The 12841-nt window shown below is 50.4% G+C and overlaps 1 pseudogene; it reads right to left on the reverse strand.

Annotated features, from left to right (window-relative positions):
• Positions 1-634: 634 nt before the first annotated feature.
• Positions 635-3010, reverse strand: LOC146810737 (protocadherin gamma-B5 pseudogene; annotated as a pseudogene).
• Between the last annotated feature and the right edge of the window lie 9831 nt (positions 3011-12841).

Genomic DNA, 12841 nt, shown 5'->3' on the forward strand with positions numbered 1-12841 from the left:
TAAACATGGTACTGAAATATGCGGGACGCATGTCAGGACTTGGTGATGGGAAAATGTGCACTGAGAGCAAAAGGAACCAGGCAGATAATATTCTGATTAAGCTCTTGTTTCAAAATGATTGCTTCTAGGCTTTTGTTTAATCAATTCACACCTAAATTGGGTTTTTCAATTTGGATCTAGATAAGGATTAACATCATCAGACATTAAAACACAGATTTGAGAATACCAGCAACAACGTCAGGCTGACATTTCTATAAATTATGAAAACACTGGTTAACACCTAATTAATTTGAAGTAGAATCTTGTAAATTTAAGAACCATTAAACTTGTTTTACTGGTAACATTTATAGAATATGATCCACAAAGATTGCGTGATCCACTTCACTGCCAGACACACAAAGGTGTTCCATTTAAAAAGTAAAAACAAAGGGCCATGTTGGCTTAGCCAACCACTTCAATAACGCAAGCAGGAACACACACATGCAGGAACACACACATGCAGGAACACACACATGCAGGAACACACACATGCAGGAACACACACATGCAGGAACACACACGCAGGAACACACACACACACACACACACACACACACACACACCCCCCCCACCCCCCCCCCCCATCCAAATATTTCTATAGAATAGCCTGAACATGCCTCACCTGTTCCAGGCTCTTGTTGTCTGTTTTCCATCCAAGAGACTCTTGTGCAATCTCAGAATCGTTTGCAGAATGAAGAGTTGATTTAGGGAAAATGAACTCATTTTGGACGGACTCCAGGGCTACAGCGACTTCATAAGAGTAGGGCAGCGGCATAGTCCCGTTTTGGTAGTTAGATGAGAATCTTGGGTCTATGTGAGCGTAGAGTGGAGGGCACAGAGACTCAAGTATTCTGGGCTCTTTGGGTTTCCTACATTTGATAACCACTGTAACCATTAGAGTTAAAGTGAACAAAAGTGAGATTAAGGCTAAAGCTACAACTAAGTAGACTTTTAAGTTTGATTCATTGTCTGAGTTTGTCATCTCGCTGCTTAATTCCGGAAGTGCTTCTTCCATGTTTTCTGCAAACACAATATTCAGAGTAACTGTGGCAGACAGAGATGGCTGCCCACTGTCCTTCACACAGATAACTATTTTCTGCTTAGTGAAATCTTTCTCAAACAAGGATCTTGTTGTCCGTATCTCTCCGTTATGTGTCCCGATTATAAACAGTGGTGATTCTGGGACATGAATAAGTTGGTACGAGAGCCACGCGTTGTGTCCAGAATCAGCATCCACAGCCACCACCTTTGTTACAAGATAACTTGGACTGGAAGAAGGGGGGACCATCTCGAATAATATCGAGCCATCTGATTCCAAAGTAGGATATAGGATTTCAGGAGGGTTGTCATTCCGATCGATAATAAACACTTTCACAGTAACATTACTGCTGAGAGGAGGTGATCCAGAGTCCACAGCCTTCACCTGGAAATTAATTTCTCTGACTTGCTCAAAGTCATATGAGCGCTGGGCATAGATCACTCCAGTCTGGGAGTTAATGGAAATATAAGATGACAGGGCCATGTCTTCCTTGAGATTATTCAATGAATATGTGACATGGCCATTTTGACCGGAATCCAGATCAGACGCATTTACCCGATAAATAGAAGCACCGGGTGCGTTGTTCTCTGGGACATAAACTTGGTATGACGTTTTAATAAAAACTGGAGGGTTGTCGTTTATATCGGATAATTGTAATTGGATAGTTGTGCTTGTAGATAGAGGAGGGGATCCTTTGTCTGTGGCTGTGACTGTGATATTGTATTCTGGGACAGCTTCCCTGTCCAAGGTAGTCGCAGTCACAAGACTGTAATATTTTTCAGATGATGATATTAATTTAAAAGGCAGATGCTGAGCAATATGACATTTAACCTCACCATTACCTCCAGAGTCTTGGTCGTCAACATAGATTAGCGCAACAACTGTATCCGGTGGTGAGTTTTCTGGGACTGGATTAGTAATCGAAGTAAACGTTATTTCAGGATCGTTATCGTTTTCATCAATAATCTCTATCAGCACCTGACAGTGAGCAACAAGACCCCCTCCATCCTTTGCTTCCACTGTCAGTTTGTATGAAATAGTCTTCTCAAAGTCGAGAAACCCCTTAACTTTAATTTCTCCTGTATCTGCATCCAGGCTGAAGGTATTCAGTGCATTGTCTGAGATGGTGCTGAAAGAGGAAGTAATTTTGGAATTTGAACCTTCATCCTTGTCTGTGGCTTTCACCTGAAGCACCACGGAGTTAATTGCTGCCCATTCAGTGATGCTGGCTCTGTAGCTCTGTTGACCAAACAAGGGAACATTGTCATTAGCATCAAGAACTTTTATATTAATGTCCACGGTGCTCGATCTGATTGGCTCTCCCCCGTCAGAGGCAGTCAGAACCAAGTGATGATGACTTTCTTTTTCACGATCTAAACCAGTCTCCAGAACCAATTCTGCATATTTGGAACCATCATTGTTTACCTTTTCTTCTAACGCAAAATGCTGGTTATCGCTCAGCTTGTAGCCCTGCAGGGCATTAATGCCGATATCAGGATCTCGGGCATTTCCGAGGGAAATGCGCGCTCCGGGCAACGTGGTTTCAGCAAGTTCCAAATCAAGGGAATTCTTTAAAAAACTGGGAGTATTATCGTTAATATCTTGGATTCGCACTTCCACGTGAAATATGTTCAAAGGATTCTCCGCAACGGTCTGAAACTTGATGGAACAACTGAGTGACTCCCCGCACAGCTCCTCCCGGTCGATTCTGTCTTTCACAAGAAGATTCCCGGTTTCTGCGTTTAGCGTAAAGTACTGATTCCCGGAAGCAGAAACAACACGGAGCTTCCTTTCAGAAAAGTCCCTCCTATTTAACCCCAAATCATTCCCGATGTTCCCAACAACGGAGCCTCTCTTCATCTCTTCGGCAATCGAGTACTGTATCTGTCCGGTAACTCCCTCACAGAACCAGAAAAACAACAGAAACATTACTTGCCGTCTGCCTCTCAGCTCCGCTTCTCCACGACGGGCTCCCATAGCAGAAGAGTTGCTCTCTTTTGTGCCGTTCAGAAGAATCCAGCCTTGAATGAATAATCCGAGAAAATCAGCGCACGAAAATATATGGCTTCAGGCACACCAAGCAGCATGTGATGCAGTGTGTGTCTTCCTGAAGATGTAACTGAGGGAAATCCTCGCTGCAGAATGTCTGCTGCTGCTCTCGCTGTGACTGTGCAGTGACAACGTTGTAGGCGGAACCAGCTCAGCTTTCACAATGTATTGTATAATAGCGCCACCATCTGGCTAAATTTGAAAACTGCATACACACTACAAAGTTCCATTTCGAAACCAATGCCTTTAAAACGGGTCTCCGGCAAAACGCATACCAACAGAACCATGTTATATTGAACACATTACATATTTCGAATAATTTTCTACACCTAACAGCTGCATTTAAAAAGGATTCTCACAAAGATGCACGGCATTTGCTTGCATGCAAAGTTCCCAAATGCTATTATAATAACATTATCGTGTGTAACTTTCATGTGTTCATCGTGCACAACACTGCTGGCAAGCATTATATTGTGTATTAGAGAATGTCATGGAACAGGGTCAGATGCGCAAAAGGTACTCGAAGCATCGAGAGAAACTACAAAATTAGCATGGTTTTCGGACAGACACCAAGTTATCTTCGATTAGCTCGAAACGTGTTTGTAATAAAACATTGTGTCAGAGTACAGAAAAACAGATTCTATTGCATGTTATTATTCACAGCCGATCCAATGCATCAGTCAGCCAATTGTGTATTTTTGTTTTTTTAAACTTGCACAACAACACAATGTAAAAGAAAGCTACATATCTTAAAGGACTGATTCGCTGTGCCCTGGATTACAAAAAATCTTCTATGAGTAGAGGTCTTGGCGTCTCGTCATTCTGATTTTCTGAAAAGGATATTTGATTTGAGGAATTTAAAGTGCTTTCCCGAGTCTGCTTCTAAAAACTGACGCCATAAGAAATTCAGAATAGGTCTGTAGTAAAGCTTTGACTCAAGCATTGCCCGCAAATGGAAAGACAGAAAGTTAATCAAGGTTACCACCGGGTCATTTACTGAGTTGAGATTCCCCCCAGAGGCGCACACTGGTGGCCAAGAATACGCCCAGGAAAATAAACAAGTGGTAGTCAAGAGCAAGAGCGACCCACAGATTTACTGTGATGTTCGACTGTCTGTGGGAGCTGAAGGGTTACTTATGTCATGAAGCATTTCCGGCATAGTCTGCTGACATTATTGTGATTGGAACTGGAGAAGAGAGAGAGAGTTCTGACCACTGCTAAGTATTCTTTTACAGCTTCTTTTTTAATTTTATAGTGGGGTTGGTTGTACTGATTTCTGCAGTGTTAAGACGTACAGTAAATAGCCCAGCATCTGTGGACACCAGTCTTTGGTAGGAGAGACAGGCATTCTACCTACAGTTAGCGTCAACAACTACCACTATAACAGTCAGATAACCTGATTCAGTGGAGCGAAGAGCTATTTTTACCCCCCAGAGGAGCCAAGTGTGTGTGAAGGAGTGGATGGGGTGGAGCTGGGTAACGTGTATAACATTTCTTAAGGGTTGCCATTCTTATCCACTAAAATGATGGCACAGCTACATTACCGTCCAAAATTGCATATCCACCATCATGAGCTTTATTTTGGTTTGTTATAGAACTTATACAAAATAAAATGGATGAAATGCATAGATCACACCGTTTTCGGAATACATTGATATATGCAAATTCTAGTGATTCTAGCAATCATTTCCAGGTGTCAGGGTCGCCCTAGAAAACCAAGCATGTAACAGGAATTGGTGCCCTCAAACTCTTCTCTGTGTCCTGGATTCCTCAAGCATATGCAGGTTATCTCTAGATGTACTAATTGACTTACATCCATATTCAACGCAAACCACCAACCTAGCTTCAGAGTACAATTTTCAGAATTCGTCTATCCCCAAAGTTGTGCCTGTTTCAGAAAGAGCACATTCTTCACAAATTGTTTGGAGACACAATCGAAAATCAAAGATCTAGTGCGCGACTCCTGTGCCTGTTCTTACTGAGGAAAGAACATGATATCTAAGTTCCATATTACCCTTGTCAATCCTACAATACTTTATGTTATCTACTAGGAATCTCCATCAGCCAATGGGGGATATGCTGCAACCACGAGGCTAATTAGTATAACCCCATATCCAGGATGCCAATCTACTCCTTACAGGGTAATTTCAGAGTGGATACTTTGAATCTAGGATGAGCACCTGTCCATATCAGAGTACGTATCAGACCTTTTAATTTCTGGAATTCTTCTCAACAGTACACAGAACAATGCTTGAAAAACATGAAATCATTTGGAAAGCACCTTCATTTTTACTAAAGTAACCCTGTTGATCACTGATAAAGGTAGATTCATTCAGAATGTCAGAAGTACATGATATATGCATAAAGGTATATGTGTGTCCTGAACAAGTGGCAATGTAATTCCCAGGTACTTCAAATCACTCAATTGCCATTGCAGGACCATACGTGTGAGAAATGTCACCCCAATCTGATCTAGCACCCAAAGAGGAAATATCCGGCACGCAGTCCAATTAGTATGAAGACTTGGCATGTATTTATCAAGCAGATCTTACAGTTGGGGTGTAGAGAGAATAGGGTCTTTAAAGTCTAACAAAGTGTCATTGACATATTAAGACAACATATGTTTCACTCCGCCGATCATAGTTCTCCATTCTATATGTAGTCTTGACATATTGGCCATGGGTTCCATTACCAGACAGAACAAAAGATGGCAGTGGGCAGCTCTGGCAACTGGCCTGTTCTAGAATTCAACACCCCAATATCTCATTTTGAGAACTTAAGACAACCTCGCCAACCATGGACTCAGACAACTCGTCACAACACCTACCCATGCCGCCGGCCAGACCCTCAACCCCATCTTCTCCACAAGCCCCCACGTCTCCTTCAACCACACCACCGAGCTCCACTGGACCGACAATCGCTGCATCCACTTCACCTTCAGGAAGCCCACCACGCACCACCGCACCCAACAGATGCCTCGCCGCTGCTGCAGCAAAGTCACCGAAGACCACCACCCTCGCCCAGAGACCACCCTCGGACCCCACCGCCGCCCGCAACCTCAGACAGTGGATCTACGACTGCGTCGACACCCTCGCCCCGCACAGGAAACCCTCCAACAATCACACCAGCAAGAATAGCCAGCTGGTTCACCTAAGACCTCCAGGCCTTCAAACAAACATGCCGAAAACTGGAGAAGAACTGGCTCCGCAAACAAACACCGGACAGCTACGCAGCCCACAAGAACGCGACCCGTAGGAATCATCACCTCATCAGATCAGCCAAAAGGACCTCATTCAAAGACCGCCTAGACAACAACGCACACAACAGCAAAGAGCTCTTCAACATCGTGAAGGAACTCTCCAACCCCAGCTCCAAAACCAACGTCATCCCACCTTCGCAAGACCTGTGCGACTCACTGGCCACCTTCTTCCACTGCAAGATCGCCGATATCCACGACCGCTTTTTTTTTTCACGTTTTTTTTATTTTTTATAAAGCTTTATTTAGTTTTGAAAAACATAACAATGTGAAAATATCGGCTGTGCAGACAGTTAAGAGCAAGTGCGGAGATACAACAGTACATTCCCACCTCGTATACAAAAAGCAGTTCGACATCAGGGCAGCAGTCCATATAAAAAACCCCCATCCAGAGCCCACCATTCTCATCAGTCCACGCCCACTAAAGGGAAAGGACACAGTCAGGACACACCAATCCTAATCAGCGGACCTCACTATCTTCGGCCCAAATCCCCCAATGTAGCCCACCGCGAGAGAGTGCAGCCCCCTAACATCCAACAGGGAGGAATACCAGAACTACCCTACTCCCGTGGGCACTATTCCGGAATTGGCTCGCGGTGGGGAAGAGCTCGGGAGGGTAGCGATATAGGTCTTGTAGGGGCCCCAGATATCTTTGGGACGCGCCATTGTAGGGAGGAGACTGGCGTAGATCTCGCTATTTGTGCTGCAATAAGCCATAGACGTGAGCCATGTCCCGGCCGTGGGGGCCGTTCTACCGCCCCAATGTTTTGCCACCTCCCGCTTGGCGAGTAGCAGGCCCAGGGAGGCAAGCCTGCGGACATTCTTTGGGAAATTTACTGTGTAGCCCAACAAAGCGACCTCCGGAGTGGGAACCAGCGTGAGCCCCAACATAACGCCAAGGATCTCGTGTATCTGCGTCCAGTATGATTGCAGTCTGGGGCATGTCCAGGACAGGTGCGCAAAGTCAGCGTGCGGTGCAGCGCATTTCCAGCATGTGTGTGGGCGCGCGGGGTCAATGGCGTGGAGCCTTTTAGGGGTCATGTAGCAGCGGCGAGGAAATTTATAATAGAGGAGTTTATGCTGACTATTGAGTGAAATCGCGTTAGTGACTTTGCAACAAGCGGTCCATTGGTCGTCTATAATCGGCCTACCCAAATCTGCCTCCCAAGCTACTCTCAATCGGCCATCCTCGCACAGAACCAGCGCTGCACAAGCCTTATAAAGCTTAGAGACCAAATGGGCGCCAGAGTCTTTATCAATGAGGAGCGTTAGAGGCTCGAAGGATGTGGGCTCGAGAGGGAATTCCGCAATGTCTGAACGAGCAGCACAATAAAGCCGGCGCAGGACAAATTTGTCCATGAACGTGGCCTCACTGAAGCGCTCCTCCTCCGAGACAGAAAATATGTGGCCCCCAGGGTAGAGGTCTCCGATCTTGGTAAGATGAAACTTGGTCAAAGTGCGCTGCACCAGTGCTTCCCCTGGGGCAGGCAGCAACCCGGGGTTGGGAAGTGGAAGAGAAGAGGAGTAGAGAAGAGGCTGGGCTAGATAGCGAGTGAGGCGATGCCATGCCCAGCTGGTGGTGGACACCGTTTGAATGTCAACTGGGTCCCGGGGAACCCCCTTTGGCAACACAGCCGCCAAACGGCCCGGGAGAACGAAATCCGCCTCGGGACGCAGGAACGGAATACGAGCGTCAGGGTGGTACCAGGCATAGGCGTGCGCACATTGAGCAACCAGATAGTACAAATATAGATCCGGTACTCCGAGGCCGCCCCTATCATGAGGGAGCGTGAGGGTCTTCCAACCGATCCGGGGATGCTTCCCGCCCCATACCAGCCTAATCAGCTGGGATCGCAGCGTGGCGAAGAAGGCCCGGGTGAGAGGGATAGGGATATTATTGAAGAGGTATAAAAATCTAGGGAGAACTATCATTTTTATGATTGCAATTCTGGCCGACATGGACAGCGGGAGCCTCAACCATCCCTCCACCTGTGCCTCCAGCCGAACCAAAGCGCGGCCATAGTTGAGGCGGATGAGTTCGTCCGTGTTTAGGTGGATCTGTATGCCCAGGTACCGAACCGAGTCAGAGCACCACTCCAACGGGAACTCGCACTGCCATGGGGAGGTGCTGCTGGTTAAGGGGAAAATTACAGACTTATGCCAGTTAATGCCCAGCCCGGAGTGTGCGCCGAAACGAAGGATTTCCCATATCAGGGGGGCTAGGTTGACCTGCGGGTCCCTTACATACAGTATGGTGTCATCCGCGTAGAGGGAAGCAAGCAAGGGACCCGTACGGAACTGGAGACCCCTGTGGAGATGGCGCTCCTGGAAATGCCGGATCAAGGGGTCCATGGCCAAAATGAACAGCAGCGGTGAGAGTGGACAGCCCTGCCGCGTACCACGCGTTAGAGAGAAAGGACAAGACAGCGTGCCATTGATACGCAATCGGGCCGTGGGGCGGCTATACAATAGCCGCGTGGTAGCAAGGAAGCCCTCCGGCATGCCCATACGTTGCATGACGGAAAGGAAGAAAGGCCATTCTAGGGTATCGAAGGCCTTCTCGGTATCCAGGAGGACCGCCGCAGCAGGCGTGGCTGGATTAATTCTATGCAGCACCGTGAAAAGCGTCCGCAAATTTAAAGACGTAGAGCGGCGCGGGACGAAGCCCGATTGGACGGGCGAAATGATGAATTCCATCAATTGAGAGAGCCTGTTGGCCACTATCTTCACCAGGATCTTGTAGTCAAAGTTTAAAAGGGAGAGGGGCCGATAGGAGCTACACAACGTCGGATCCTTGTTCGGTTTCGGAAGCAGAACAATTACCGCTTCGCTGAGGGTAGCCGGAAGGGAGCCGCGCTCCAGCGCTTCCGCATACACCTCTATCAGTTGTGGCACCAGCAGATCAGAAAAGGCCTTATAAAAATCCCCGGAGAAGCCATCGAGGCCGGGGGCTGTGGACCCGCGAAGCACCTTAATCGCCCCGCGCACCTCAGCCACAGTGATGGGCTCCGCCATGAACTCCTGCATGCCCTTATCCAGGAACACAAGTGCGATCTCAGACAAGTAGGCCGCACGAGAAGTTGGGGATTCCCCCAGCTTGGTCTTGTATAGTTCGGAGAAATAGGTCAGGAATTCGTCTCTGATCTCGGTGGGTGTTGTGCGGAGTGAGCCATCTACGCCCCGCACCTCAACTATTAAGGACTTACCATACGGAGGCCTCAGAGCCTGAGCCAGCGTGCATCCCGGCCTGTCCCCCTCCCCATATCTACGCGCCGTCTGGTACTTCCCCAGATACAGAATCTCTCTGTCCGCTGCCTCCCGAAAGTCAGTCAAGAGGCAAAGCCGCCTAGCTGACACGTCACTAGCCGGCTCACGCTGCGCCTCAGCATCAATCGACTCTAGCTGTGCTTCCAGTTGCTTAATGGTCGTGCGCAGCGCCTTCAGGACCCCAGCGTGCTTAGCTATGCAAATCCCCCTGATGTAGGCCTTAAACCCCTCCCAGAGCACGGCCTGAGAGTCTACAGATCCCGCATTAAGCGTAAAGTAGTCCTCTATCGCCTCGGAAATCTCGTGGACAAATAAGTCGTCCAGCAGTGCTCTCCCAGGGAATCGCCACTGTCGCTCAAAACCCTCGGGGCGCGGAACATCCAAGCAAAGGGACACAGGGGAGTGGTCTGAGTACGTTCTAGGGAGTGTGAGTAGCCCACGAAACCACGGGGACAGGCCTGGGGACAGCAGCCAATAGTCAATTCTGGTCCAAGTGTTGTGTTGCCCCGAGAAATGCGTGTAGTCTGTGGTGTTCGGGTTGCGCCTGCGCCAAATATCGACAAGGGAGAACTGGTGACAAAGGTCCAGAAGTGCGCGCCGCGCCCTAGGCTTGGAAGGAGCAGCCCCAGACGTGCTATCCAAGCCAGCATCAAGCAATAAGTTAAAGTCGCCGCCAAGAATGAGGCCCGCTGGTTCAAGCGTCGCAAGTTGGGCAGCCAGCGCATGAAAAAATTCAGGGGAATCAGTGTTGGGGGCGTACACACATACCAGGATGACCGCATGGCCCATTAACACCCCTCGTACTATGCAGTAGCGTCCCTCCGGATCCCCCCGGAACAGCTGGCAGTGAAACGGGACTCTCTTGTGAATCAGCACCGCGGTGCCTCGGGCATAATTGCTAAAGTTGGCGAAGTATCTATGGGCGCCCCAGGAAGCGGCAAAGCGCTCAGGGACAGAGGTGTGTAAGTAAGTTTCTTGCAGAAAGGCGATGTCAACCCTGTGCCGATTCAGATAGTGTAGTACCTGCTTGCATTTTCGTTGATTGTTCAGGCCTCTGACGTTCCAAGACATGAGAGATAGGCCAAGGGGGGCTTCATGTAAGCCTATGTGTACCGTCGCTGCCATACTACTAACAATGAGAGCGGGAAATCAGAAGCGTCTCCGTGTATCCGCAAAGTTACAATCTGAGCAGCCATGTCAAGAATATCAAAACTCCCCATCCCATCCCCCCACCCGCCACCCAGCCAAATCACGCAAACGTGAGGCAAACCCCAACCTGTGGAAAAAAAACAAAGTTCCAAATAACAATACCAATGATATACAAATAGACAAAAAATAAGCATTTTAAGCCAAAAGTGCTCCCGGCGGTGTCAACCAAAGGGGAATGGCAACGACCCGCCGCCGACCCAGCACCACAGAAACATCAAGGGCATAACAAAGTGTCTCCAACTTCCCCAGTGCAAACAGTCAGAAAACGCAGTCTAAAGCTGGGATGCGGGCACTGACTCAGCCAGGCCCAGAGCCGGAGAACAGGTCTTGGCTAATCGCAGAACCACTGCGCGGAGGAGAGTGTCCATCCTCATCGCCCCCGACGGGCCCCTGCGTGGTTTATATGTTCGGCAGAACTCCTGTACCGCAGTAGGATTGTCAAAAATCCGCGGCCGGCCATCGATGTCAACCCTCAGCCGGGCCGGATACAGCATACCATATTTGAGGCCTAGGTTGCGGAGCGCCGCTTTCGCCCCAACATATTTACGCCTGGCCTCCTGTACCATGACGGTAAAGTCTGGGTAGAACGAGAGTCTCGAGCCCTGCCAGGTGATCTCACCCTTCTCCCTGGCCAGCCGAAGGGCCGTGTCCCGGTCTCGGAAGTTCATGATCTGTGCGATCAGAGGGCGAGGCGGGAGCCCCGGGTTAGGTCGTGGCCCCAGGGAGCGGTGCGCCCTCTCGACCACAAAGCCTGGTGTGAAGGAGTCTCTCCCAAAAATGTCTGACAACAGTTGCTCAACAAAAACATCCAGCCTGCCGGTGGCCGTGGACTCCGGAACCCCAGTGATTCTGACGTTATTGCGCCGACTGCGCGATTCCAAGTCCTCGTTCTTGATGGCCACTTCCTTTAAAATGCGCTCTAGCCGATCTAGGCGCTTGGTGTCCTGCACTGCGCCATCTTCCACCGCTGATATTCGAGCCTCAGCCTCCACCAAACGCTGATCGTGGGCCTGGATCTTCGCCCCCATCGTTTCTAGCGTTTTGTTCAAGGCATCAAAGCGTCCATCGAGGGCCCTGAATCCCGCACGCATTTCTTGCAGCCAGTCGGGGGATGGAGCAACGGCAGCCGGGCCAGAGGACTGGCCCCCAGCAGGGTCCGGCATGTACGGGCGACGGTCCGCCGGCTGATCGTGGAGCCTTTCAAAGGGCAGCGTCTTTTGCTTGGGGTCCTTCCGTCCCATGCCCCCACACGGCAAGACCGCGAGTCGCGGGCAGGGGGCCACAAGGTGGCTTCAAAGCGCTGCGACGAAGGCCCAGGGGGAGGAACGGCTCCGTCGCGTCTTTGGCCCGCAGCGTGGGCGATGTCGCTGTCCCCCGCTGTCTCCAGCCACGCGGCACAGCAGACCCAGGCACCAGCACCGGCCGCCCCGCTACAGGGCGATGCCTCCACGCCAAAGATCAGGGAGCGTTGCCTTGGGGGTCAGGGCCCCGGACCAAGCAGAGCGGGCGGCCGGTGGGGCGTCAGCAGATGTTGCCAGGGGACCCAGGGCCAGGGAGCGGGAGACCGGATGGCGCAGGCCGTGAACCCCAGGGGCAGCCGAGCAAGGTCCCAGGGAAGGGGGGCAGAGGCGGCCCGGGCGCTAGGGTCAGCGCGGATCCCCCCCAGCCCACCCCCAGCGCCAGCCAGCAGTACCGTCGCCCACCCCAGACCCCCAGACCGCAACGGCCCGGGGATCCCGAGTGGGGCCCGCGAGTGAGGCCGCGACCGCGGCGCCGAGCAACGGCCCAGCGCCCGGACCGCACCTGGCCAGCGGCGGTGAAGGGGGCGAAGCAGACCCACACCAGACCGCGCCCCAGCGCTCAGAACCCCCCCCCGGTTCCCCCTCGGCCACCCGCATCACCACCGGCCGCCGCACCAACCTCCCCGGCCGTAGAGTCAGGCCGCCATCTTGCGCATCAGGTCCGCTCGGCCCTGGCGTTCG

The sequence above is a fragment of the Triturus cristatus genome, chromosome 7, assembly GCF_964204655.1.
Source record: "Triturus cristatus chromosome 7, aTriCri1.1, whole genome shotgun sequence".
NCBI classification, from domain to species: Eukaryota; Metazoa; Chordata; class Amphibia; order Caudata; family Salamandridae; genus Triturus; species Triturus cristatus.